Raw genomic sequence first — 13,214 nt, 5'->3', positions numbered from 1 at the left:
CTTGTTTAATTGTCTATAATCTATGCATAGACGTGACAAACCATCCTTCTTCTTCACCAATAGCACTGGAGCTCCCCATGGAGAAACACTAGGTCAAATGAATTGCTTCTCCAATAAATCTTCTAGTTGTTTCTTCAATTCAGTTAACTCTGCCGATGCCATTCGGTATGGAGAAATTGACACAGGGTCTCCTCCAGGAATCAAGTCTATTGCAAACTCTATCTCTCTTTTAGGTGGAAGTCCAGGAATCTCATCAAGAAATACATCCATAAACTCTTGAACTACAAACATATCTTTTTGTACTTTATCAGTAGCTATAGAATAAGCCAAGAGCATAAAACATTCTACACCTTTTTGTATCTCTCTCTCAAACTGATGAGCTGAGATAACCTGCATTCCTTCTAATTTAGGGAAAATTATCTTCTTCCGACCATAATCTATAAGGATATGATTAGCAGACAACCAATCCATTCCCAATATAACCTCCAAATCTTTTAGAGGTATACAAATCATGTTGATCTTGTATCTCTGCCCATCTATAATTACTGGACACTCAACACACATGGAAGAAGTTACTATAATACCTTCTGTTGGTGTGGATACCACCAACTCAAATTCTAACTCTCGAACTGGCAACTTAAGCTTCTTAGCACAATCAAAAGATGTAAAATAATGGGTTGCCCCAGAATCAAACAATACAGATAACTGTGTTCCAAGGATAGAACAAATACCTCTAATAAGGCTATCGGGCTGCGAAGCTTTAGCTCCACTAATGGCAAAAACTCTACCAGAAGCTTTGGATTTTTGATTATTATTCTGCTGCACTCCAGTAATATTTGGGACTGGAAGTCTGGCACAACAATCCTTTGTAGCATGACCATATCTATGACATCTATCACATGTAACGTTTGGCACTGAATGAGGACAAAATTTAACTATGTGTTCCCCACCACATCTAAAACATTTGACATTTGGTAGCAACTGAGAAGTAGGCCCTCCATTCCTGAAAGATTGAGGTCTGGAATAAGGCTTCTTTTTATCTTCATATTTGGGTGTGCTTCTAGAAGGTCCTCCCACTTGAGGCTTAGCAAGTTTGCTACTACTTTTCAAACTCTCCACTACTTTTGCTTTCTCCACTAGAGCAGGGAAATCTCTAATAGAAATAGGAATTACCACTTCTTTAAGCTCTTGCTTAAACCCAAACTCAAATTTTCTACATCTCCAAGCCTTAGTCAGGTTTGGGTATAGAATCTAGCTAGGTGTTTGAACCTAGTAGCATATTCAGTGACTAAAAGATTTCCTTGTTCCAGCTGCATGAATTCAATTTCTTTTGCATATGTAACACTATCAGGAAAATACTCCTCCAAGAATCTTACTTTGAAGTTCTCCCAAGTGGCCTCTTCTCCTTTGTCTTCCATCATTTGCTTCATGCCTATCCACCAAAACTCAACTTCTTCAATAAGCATATAGATGGCATAAGATAACTTTCTCTCTTCAGGGCATTGAGTAGCTTCAAAGATTCTTTCTATGTCTCTCACCCACTGGTCTGCTCCATTTGGATTTACCTTGCCATTAAATTTGGGTGGAGTGTGTCTCAGAAAATCCTCCAGACTAAAGGTATGGGGTTGTTGATGAAGCTGAGATGCTTCTGCTGCTAATCTAGCTGTTTCTAATTGATAAAGGGCGGCCTGATGTTGTTGTGCCATAGTAGCACTCTGTTGTTGCAAGGCTGTTGCCATCATCTCTATTGCCCGAGTTAAGTTGGGCATATCTACTGGTGAAGGAGGAGTAGGTGGTCTATGTGCCATCTTCTAAGCACATAAATAATTGGATTAGAAATTACTAAAAATTTCCAACTACATCTTTAAGACAAATTAACTTTAAGGAATTAATCATACGAAACAGGTAAAAACCAATCAAAACTTATCTCTAAAATGTATTTTAACTACTTAGAATTAAGATCGAAAATAACCTTGATCCAGTCATGAGTGTGCACCCTCACCACTCTATCAAGATTCTTTTCATTCTTAATACTTTTATCTTTATTCATAACAACTAATTTAACTCAAGCACAAACAAAATTTCAAGAAAACAACTTTGTTAAACATCCAATTAGAAACTTTTAGCTAAGTCTTAAAGCTAAACTTAAACAAAAATCTACACACAGGAGAAACACAATAAACCCACCCTCAGGTTATCTTAAGGATGAACTACTCTAATACCATTAAATGTAACACCCCGAAAATACATCTAACTATTTAAAACGCTCTACGTATTTCTATACAAAATTAGAGTTTTTCAAAACATTCCTAATACATGATTAGGACATATAGAAATATAAATATTTACAATATAAGTTTCAAAGTCAACAACCTAAAGCTCTTCAGACCCTCCGACACCTGTAATATCATCTCGTGTACGTAGTACAGTCATCGTAGTTCAAACATAACAAGAAAAACAACGGTAAGCTAGTGAAAAGAAATTGCATATCATATCTAATTCTTGCAAAAAGAACCAACCAAACAAATCATTTATTAAAATTTCTTTAAATGTTGTCATGTAAAATTTCAATATCAATTTCATCATTCATATAGACCACACATGGATCTATTTTCAATCATAATCATTGGATTTCATTTCAATCCCACTTCATCTTCCGGAAGACTCATTAAGTATGCCCCCTACCAGAGACTAACACCTGATCCAAAGATTACCAGCGAATCCAATAGAAAGGATCAAGATAAGTTCAAACGTCCAATACCGAGTGTCTACAGTGGGATCCGGTGTGTATGAACTCCTTCTCAGCTTCTCACCACCTAATATATTAGTCTACATGACTTAAATCATTAGTGAAGCCAGAGGATCTCCGTTAAACATAGGCTTTTCATACTTAACGTACCATCAAACAACAACTCATACATTATCCTAAATGTATGACATCAATTTCATACAATTTTCATCATTCATAATACATATCATTCAATCAGAACATTTTAAAAATTTATACCATTCAAGGACTTTTCCTACATCAAAACAATATTTAACTTTCAAACTATCAAAATATAATATTTATAAAGTTTAAATAATATATAAACAAACACTCAATATATAAACAAACAACATCCCTACAAGAGAAATTGAATATTGAGTCCACGTCCCTTCCAATTCAGATCTTCTATCCTAGAGTGTTATTAAAAATTAAATTTAGCTTCCCTTACCTTAATTGCTTTCCAAGCAACTTCTAGAATTTTATTCCTCACCGTCTGGATAAGCTTCAAGATTTACGGGCCTAATGCAAGTTATCCAAACAGAACAAAAATTCAGTATATAACAGAATAAGTTGAGAGGATTAATCTTCTCAACTGACCCCACCAAGATTGATGACTAAATCCTAAGGAAAAACAGAGAACAAAGGATCTTTAGAGCAAAAATGAACTTACTCTGTTTAAAAAGTCTGATCAGGTAGAAATGTTCCTTAACTTCTTTGCTACAACGTGGTCCGATGAGTCAGATTCTAAAATAGATGATGTATGGAGTGAGAAATTAAGAGAGAAGGGAAAGAATAGAATATGGAGAGAGAGAAAAGAGAAATAAAGAGGAAAGAAAAAAAAACTTCCAGGAGAAGGTTCTGGTTTTTTTTTTAAAGAAAGTGCCGTTACGAGAATAAATAATATTAATTTAATAAAATTAATAGTAATATAACGATGTTTCTTAATTTTCTATGTTAAATAATAAACAAACTTAAATTTTATTTTTGAATAAAATAAAGTTTATTTTTATGTGTTTGTCATTTATTTTTTATTTCCTCTTTTAATTATTTCTTCTTTACCTAACACAGTGTAAAATATGAAATGAATACAACTTTTGCACTTGATACAATCACATCAAAAGGTTGAAAAAATAGTGAAGATTAGATTAGAATATAATAATGGAGGTTCCACATGAAAGATCAACTGCATAAAGCTTAATTATTATACTTTCGTACGGTGCTCCTTCCACTTCCCACATGCCACGTGTCCCTCGACAAAACCTCGTTCCCCACTTTTTCTTTCAGCACAACACGCTCAGGTCACCGGCTACCGGCGCAACAACTCTCCAATGCCGTATGTACCGTACAGTTAACCTGACACAGTCTCAAACTTGTAATCATTATAAATTCTAATACGAGGTTTAAATTTTTAACTATTTTTATTTAGTCAAATTTGTAATGAACACGTAATTGAATTACTTGTATTAAAAGTTTAATTAAGTAGTTCATGTTCATGATGATAATATTAAATAAATTATATTGAAAAATTTATTCATATGGTGTGAATTCAAAGTCTCTAATAATATTATTTTTTAGTTTCAGGAATAAAAAAATGTACCAATATCATATATATATATATATATGTTTTAAAATAGTTTATCTATACATTAACTTTTACCGTAAGAAGATTCCCTTGGATATAAAGTGAATTCCTGATAAATATTCATTTTAAAAATATTCAGTGTATATGTATGTATATAAATTAAAAACCAGTCTAATATACGACTTCTAAACAGAGATATTGTAAAAATCAATATTTTTTCTCTCTCAAACGAATCTGATTGGCTGACAGTTTAAAATAAAATAGTAAGATATATATATATATATTATTAATTTTAAATTAAATCTTAATAATTGGTGACATCAATTCAAAAGTCAACACACTAATAATTAAAAACATATTTTCTTAGCGACGAAAATTTGACTACAAACTAAAAATACCTAAAATTAAAAGAGGCAAATTCTTCTTACACCATAACGGGTTAATGTGAAATGATTGTTATATTCTTAATGAAGTAGAAATTAACTTAAATTTAAGTTTCATCCAATATCCAATACTACCACTAGCATTTATTTTTATGGATCATTAAGGCTAGGACATAATTCAACATATCCAGAATTCCTACACACAGCGAGCGTTCCTTGAGGCACAACGACTATAAAGAGTGGTAGCGTAGCGAGAAGGAGGTGTCGTCGACGGAGGAGAAGCAGTGTGCACCTGAGATGGAGAAGGATACGCAGTACAGAACGGTAAAATTTCATAATTTTTTTGACTTCTTGATATGTATATCCAGAAGTGTTTTATTGTGTCCCGAAAGTGTATATCTGGAGCAATTTTGGATGGTTATGTCTGGAAGGTTATTTTTGATTTATTGATACTGGATATGGATATCCGTAAGGGTTCTGAATGAGAAAATTTGGAAGATAGTGTTTTCGAGTGGTTCCAGACGTGGAAATATAGAAGTCAGTGTATATGCGTTTTTTTGTTTGTTTTTTATTTGATAGTATTTTATGATTAGGAACATGGTGAGGACTAGAGGATGAGGATATTCTAATGTAGACCGTGTGTGACCAACTGCATCTGTGAGAAGAATGTGTGGTGGTCCTAGTACTTCAGTTCCAAATGAGAACTTTGAAGATTATATTGAACAAGAAGAGTTGAAATTAACGATGAAGGATATCTAGGAGGGTCAGTGGATAAGTCATTACTGATTAATTATGAAGATCATGTGGTCAGACAGTTATGGGATGATTTGGTAAGTAATAAACATTAATTGAGTGTCTTATGTATGTATATATTTATTGATGGTATATCTTGATTATTGTAGGATCATGGTGAGCTGAAGGTCGCTTTTCATGGGAGAAAAATAAATAAGTTAGGAGAACCTCATGAGCGCATAGAGGCTGCAGTAGACATGTCTAGCTTAGGTGGTATGTTCATGCTAGTTATGAGAATTTAGACCGATGATTGCTTTATGCATTTGTAGAGAGGTGGCATGCAGAGACAAACACATTTCATTCACCTATTGGGGAAATGACCATCACTCTTGATGATGTGTTAAATTTGTTGCATATGCCCATTGTCGGCCAATTTTACACGCATCAGACCTTAAATGCAAATGCAGCGAATGATTTGTTCATAAAATCCCTACATGTTGATCGTGGAGTTGCATATGAAGAGACAAGATACTTTTGAGGAACTCATGTGTGCCTCAGTTGGTTGAGAGATGTGTACGAGGATGCACGCTCAAGGAGGCAATGGACTGTAACTGCTAGAGCTTATTTACTTCACCTTGTTGGTTACACTGTCTTCACCGACAAGAGTGCTACTTCGAAGAGTGCGATATATCTTGAGTTTTTTTCCGATATAAGGCTGACTGGGTGATATGCTTGGGTGGCAGATGCATTAACCCATATGTATGAGCAGCTAGGAGATTGTAGCTACGCAAAGACTAGGCAACTAGTTGGTTATGCAACATTATTGCAGGGTTGGATTTATAAGCATTTCCCATCTATAGGGATGAGACATGTGCAATCCCAATATTCTGAAGAGGAACCCCGATGTAGGATATATGAACTAAGGAAAGTTACTTCAATTGTTGTTGTCTGATTGCAGCTAGATACATTGACACCAACTTGCATTCGGTTTTCCCCAAACAACAAGCATAGGGAAGAACATCCATTTGAGTGGATATCATCATTCTCTGGTTATTTGAGGTTTTGAAATTGGAGACAATTGCACTTGCCGGAACGTGCTATCCGTCAATATGAATATGTGCAAATCATCCCTCGACACCCATCTGTAGTTAAAGATGGCGATCTCAATACAAATGAAGTGGACCGACGATGGTTACATTTCAATGATTATGTCATACAGGATATGGATGTAACACCTTATTCTGGTGCCTGCGTTTAACAATACATGGATTGGTTTCGATCGGTAGGTCCAGGTTCACCCTTCTCTCTTCGTTGGATTCTTCAACGACAAAGTTTTGGAAACATGGTGAGCTCCCCTAAACCCATACACCAAAGTGAAAGGTGTCTCTCTGGTGGTGGACTGGGGAGTGGTGTGTATGATAGAGATCACATAGGAGAGGCTTTTATTAATAAAGGAAGAGGTTATTCACCCACATATTTGAAGTTCTTCCTTCTAGTCTTCTCAAAATTCAAAGAAGACATAAAATAAAGAGAGGACCAAACCTAAAGCCAAAGAAGTCTACAAGCCTTCAAGAATAGGCTTCAATTAATGTCTCTCTTTATAGTTTCTTTTGTATAAATTTGTAAATAATATAGAATAGTGTTTAGGTAGGTGCTAAGAGGGAAACCTAAAGAAACCTCTTTTGTAAAGCATCTTTAGGCTTTAGTTTAGAATTTTCTAGAAGGTGACTCTTCATGAGTCACTATAGGCGTTAGCTTAGGAGACTTTTGGGTAGCTTGTGGTACAAGCTTTGTAGCATCATGACTGGCCCTTGCTCCTATAAAAGGAGGGCTTGGGTCCTTTGAAATGGAGAATTGGAATTTGTAGTATCAAAACTCTCCCAAATTGGTGATTGAGTGTAGTGAGAACTTGTTTTCTCCTCTTCCTAGTCTCATCTTGAGAGCCTTGGTTCCCTCAAGTGGCGGCAAATCACACTTATCTTGGAGCTTTCACACTTCAAGTGGCGTGTTCATCAACCAAGAATTACAACCACATAAGTCTTCTTTCTTCTCCATCTTCTCCTTCCATTTTCGTGCTTATATGAACTCCTAAACATGTCTTAGGTTCCTTTCTTGCATTTCTATTCGATGCTTTGATGTTAAATCTTGTTTTGTTCGGTTCATCTTCTCCTTTGCTGGATTTAATCGGTTCTTCTTCATTTTCCATTGATTTGTTCGGTTCATTTCATGTCTTAAGCAATTTAATCGGTTCATTTGCATTCTTGCACCTTTTAATCGGTTCAATTGACAAGAAATGGAATTTCCATGTGAGCTTTGGTGTTTGGCGCAAGTTTTGGTGAGTTCTTGAAATATAGAACATTGATCCATTTCTATAAAAGTGCCTCTTCATTCTCCAACTCAAGTTGATTCCATAAAATGTCAAATAATCATCTATATCTTGTTATTGGAATCATATCATGTGGTATCTAGAGTTTAGGTTTATTCTTGTTTGTGTTTTGAGTTGTTTTTAGGCTCTTTAATTCAAGAACTTATATTCTTGTTGTTTCCATTCTGTTTTAGGTTTATAATTTGAGTTTTCTTGTGTTTTCTTTTTGATATTACTTTGTTTTTGTGTCTTTTGATTTGTGAATCCTTCTAAAGTTTTGTCAAGTCATGTTTCTTCCAACAATGTTATCAATTCTTTGTGGTACTTTTATTGTAATTTTTGTTTCTTGATTTTGTGTTGTGCAGTTTTCTGAGTTTGTTTCTTGATCCTTTGGTGCTTTTTCTTTTTAGTTTTGAGTTCATACTTGTGTATTAGATCTATGCAAGTTCTTAAACATCACTTCTATTATGTCTTTTGAAGTTCTTAATTCTGTTTTTCATTTCTGTTAGGATTTCTCTGTTTCTTGAAAACGTGCTGACTGTTTTTCCTTATTGCAACTGATTTACTTACTGAAAATTTCTGAAATTCTGGATTTAAGTTCTTCAAAGTGTTATAAATAAGTAGAAAAAAGAAGTACTTCAAAATTCAAAGTACAAAAAAAATGATTAATAAAATACGAACAGTGTGTAATTCTGCCGAAAAAAATACGGTAATCTGGCAGTGATTTTGCAAAATTATTGCAATTAATTGGCTTACTGTTTTTGAGTAATTCCAGTGCCATTATTGAGATAAGATCTTGAACTTTCTGTGGTTACAATTTCATAATCCAGGTCGCTTTAAATCATTCCAGATAAATTAGTGAAGTTTCGGATAGTTTGCAAAAAAATATTTTTCAGTAGTTCTGTTTTTGTTTTCTTCATCTACTCTAGTACTTTTCTCTAGGTCTCTTTTGTGTGCCTTCTTTTTCATTGAGTACCTTATTTTTCTTGCTTGTCTTTTCTTCACTAATCTTTGAGTTTGTCATAAATCTTGTATTCCTTTTGTTATAGCCTTTTCTTGTTTATACCTTTTCTTGATTGTCTTTCTTTGTTCATTGGTTTTGTGGTGATTTGCTTTGAGATTGTGTGCTATTGCTTTGACATCTTTCATTTGAGGTTACTAAAGGCCTCAAGATAAGCTTGGTAAAGGGGAGTATTCTTTCTTTGGAGTGTTTTAAGTGACACTTCACTTCGGCATTTGTCTACAATTTGTGTTTGCTAACATTGTTTCTTAACATTTGTGTGCTATTTTGTTTGTTGTTTTCTTTCATAAATGGCTTCATATTCCAGCAGTGATTCTTCCAAAGAGCATTCTCCTAGAAAAGCTTTTGTTCTTGATGAATTAAAAAAAGTAAAATGAACCATTACTCTCAAAGATGAAGCTATAAGAAGGTTGGAGGAAAGATTACAAAGAGTTGACATGAAGCAACCTAGGTCCTCTAATTCTATCAATGAAGAGCGTCATTCTCATAGACCTTCATCTAGAGGTTCTTCCAATGACCATGGCCGTGAAGAGGAACATAGAAGAAGGAGACATCATCACCATTTTCATGGATATAGACCTCACACTCATGGAGATAGACATTACCGTGAAGATGGATATCACCAGGAGGCCAAGGCTAAAATTTCTTTTGTAAAAGTCCCTAGTTTTAGTGGTGATAGTGATCCTAATGTGTACCTAGATTGGGAGGCTAAATGTGAACAAATTTTTTATGTCCATGAGGTCAAAGAAGACCAAAAGGTTAAGATGGCCTCCTTAGAATTCATTGATTATGCCATGAAATGGTGGCATAGTGTTGTAAAGGACATTATCTATAGCAAGAGACCTCCCATGGTCTCTTGGGACGATTTGAAAGAGTGTATGCGCCTTAGATTTGTGCCACCAGACTTTAGGAAAGACCTCATGTTGAAGCTCCAACGGTTTCAACAAGGCACGCTAAGTGTGTATGCTTATTTTAAGGAGTTAGAAACGCTTTTACTTAAAGTTAATTTGAAAGAAAGTGAGGAAGCTATGATAGCTAGGTTTCTAAGTGGCCTAAGAAGGGATATTCAAGATGTAGTTGAACTTCAAGAGTATTCATCTTTGGGATCTTTGGTTCACCTTGCAATGAAGGTTGAAGCTCAAATTGCTAAGAAAAATGCTTTTAAAAACTCTCCCAATTATGGTTACTACAACAACTCTTGGAAAAATAAAAAGTCTTTTTCAAACCTTCCTTCTAAGGATTCTTCTTTCACACCTAAAGAGTCTAAGCCTTCTACTTCTACTCATATATCACCCATAAAATCGTCTAGTAAAAAATGTTTTAAATGTTTGGAATATGGTCACATAGCTTCTAATTGCCCTTCTAAAAGGAATATGTTTGTGCATAATGGGGTAGTAGTTAGTGAGCATGATTCCAATTCATCTAGGCATTCTTCACCTTCTAAGCCATCAAGTGAGATTGAGAGTGAAAGTCCTTGTGAAGGTGACTTATTGATGATAAGACGAATGTTGGGAACAATTCCAAAATCTTTGGATGATACTCAAAGAGAAAATATTTTCCACACCCGCTGTCTTATCAAAAACAAGTTATGTTCCTTGATTATTGATGAGGGTAGTTGCACTAATGTGGCTAGTACAAGAGTTGTGGAGAAGTTAGCCTTACCCACTATCTCTCATACCAAGCCTTATAAGTTGCAATGGTTAAGTAACGAAGGTGAAATAATGGTGAACAAACAAGTCCTCATTAACTTTGCAATAGGAAAGTATAAAGATGAGGTTTTATGTGATGTTGTACCCATGGAAGCAACTCATTTTCTTTTAGGAAGGCCTTGGCAATTTGATAAACATGTTTTACATGATGGCCTATCCAATACAATGTCTTTTTCCTTCCAAGGGTGCAAGGTTATCTTAAAACCTCTCTCAACCAAAGAGGTTCATGAGGACCAAATAAAAATGAAAACTAAAAGAGAAAATGAGAAAGAAAAAGAAGTAAGTACTAAACCGAGTCACACCACTTTATCCACTAAATCCATCATGTTGACTCGTGCTATGCCTCACATGGAACCTCCAAGGTCTTCTTCTTCTTTATCTTTTTCATTACCCAAGGTTCCTATTTCAACACCACTTTGGTTAAAAAATGTTAGGGATGATTTTTTCATACCTCCTAATGGGTTTCACCATTTAAGAGGTCTTTTTCCAAAACATATCATCATTCCCAAACAAATTCTTCCAACTTGGTTTGTTTACAGAACCTCATTTTCTGAACTCCCACTGTTTACTAAAGCTAAGTCATGTTTGCCTTTTTCTTCCACTTTTAATTGTAAAAATAAATTGACTTTGTTATATGCAGGGATTTAGAATTCGTGGTCGAATTCTCTCCAACTCGAGGAGTATGATAGAGATCACATAGGAGAGGCTTTTATTAATAAAGGAAGAGGTTATTCACCCACACATTTGAATTTCTTCCTTCTAGTCTTATCAAAATTCAAAAAAGACATAAAATAAAGAGAGGACCAAGCCTAAAGCCAAAGAAGTTTACAAGCCTTCAAGAATAGGCTTCAATTAATGTCTCTCTTTATAGTTTCTTTTGTATAAATTTGTAAATAATATAGAATAGTGTTTAGGTAGGTGCTAAGAGGGAAACCTAAAGAAACCTCTTTTGTAAAGCATCTTTAGGCTTTAGTTTAGAATTTTCTAGAAGGTGACTCTTCATGAGTCACTATAGGCGTTAGCTTAGGAGACTTTTGGGTAGCTTGTGGTACAAGCTTTGTAGCATCATGACTGGCCCTTGCTCCTATAAAAGGAGGGCTTAGGTCCTTTGAAATGGAGAATTGGAATTTGTAGTATCAAAACTCTCCCAAATTGGTGATTGAGTGTAGTGAGAACTTGTCTTCTCCTCTTCCTAGTCTCATCTTGAGAGCCTTGGTTCCCTCAAGTGGCGGCAAATCACACTTATCTTGGAGCTTTCACACTTCAAGTGGCGTGTTCATCAACCAAGAACTACAACCACATAAGTCTTCTTTCTTTTCCATCTTCTCCTTCCATTTTCGTGCTTATATGAACTCCTAAACATGTCTTAGGTTCCTTTCTTGCATTTCTATTCGGTGTTTTGGTGTTAAATCTTGTTTTGTTCGGTTCATCTTCTCCTTTGTTGGATTTAATCGGTTCTTCTTCATTTTCCATTGATTTGTTCGGTTCATTTCATGTCTTAAGCAATTTAATCGGTTAATTTGTATTCTTGCACCTTTTAATCGGTTCAATTGACAAGAAATGGAACTTCCATGTGAGCTTTGGTGTTTGGCGCAAGTTTTGGTGAGTTCTTGAAACATAGAACATTGATCCATTTCTATAAAAGTGCCTCTTCATTCTCCAACTCAAGTTGATTTCATAAAATGTCAAAGAATCATCTATATCTTGTTATTGGAATCATATCAGGTGTGGTAAGCCCACACGATTCTGGGGACCTCCTCTGCTCAGGTCCCTTTGGCTTTCTCGAGCCTTCTCTTCAAGCCTCTGAGCAGGACTCGGTTGGCGAACTCTCCTTGCCCGTTCGTCTGGGGGTGCTTGACTGAGGTGAACACCTGCTTTATCCCGAGCTCTGTACATAGCTTGCCCAACTGTTGGCTCGCAAACTGGGTGTCGTTGTCAGACACCAAACGTTTCGGTACCCTGAAATGGCACACTATGTTTTTCCACACGAAGTGAGTAATATCGTGAGTCGTGATCTGGGCCACGGGCTCAGCTTCATTCCACTTTGTGAAGTACTCTATGGCGACCACGAGATACTTCATTTGCCGTATTGCCAAAGGAAAGGGCTCTGGATGTCAATCCCCCAAGTATGGAAAGGCTAGGGGCTGTGGATCGACCTGAGCTCTTCTGGCAGCGCCTTGTGCTAGTCAGCATGTTGCTGACACTGCTTGCACTGTTGGGCGTACCTCGTGCAATCTTCCCTTATTGTGGGCCAATAGTATCCCGCACGAATGACCTTTGACGCCAGAGATCGTCCATCGATGTGACTCCCACATATCCCTTTGTGGAGCTCTGCCATTATGCGCATGCATTGATCTCCGCTTACGCATACCAAGATCGGGTGGGTGAAGCCATGTCTGAACAACTCCCCGTCAATGAGAGTATACTTGACAACGTTTTTCTTCACTTTTCTAGCTTCTACGGGTTTCAGAGGGAGTATCCATCAGCTAGGTAGCGCTTGCAAGGCGTCATCCAAGTTTCTCCTTGCTTAACCTGGCAGACCTGCATTGCGCCTTCTTCCCTCAGAACTGGGTATACAGCCACTCGGGGTGTCCTCGGCGTTTCATGAGTCAGTGACTTATGACTTCTTGGCATTTCTCTCGACGTGCTTAC

This window comes from Phaseolus vulgaris, chromosome 10 (genome assembly GCF_000499845.2).
Source record: "Phaseolus vulgaris cultivar G19833 chromosome 10, P. vulgaris v2.0, whole genome shotgun sequence".
Taxonomy (NCBI): Eukaryota; Viridiplantae; Streptophyta; class Magnoliopsida; order Fabales; family Fabaceae; genus Phaseolus; species Phaseolus vulgaris.
Note: the sequence above shows the minus strand (reverse complement) of the source record.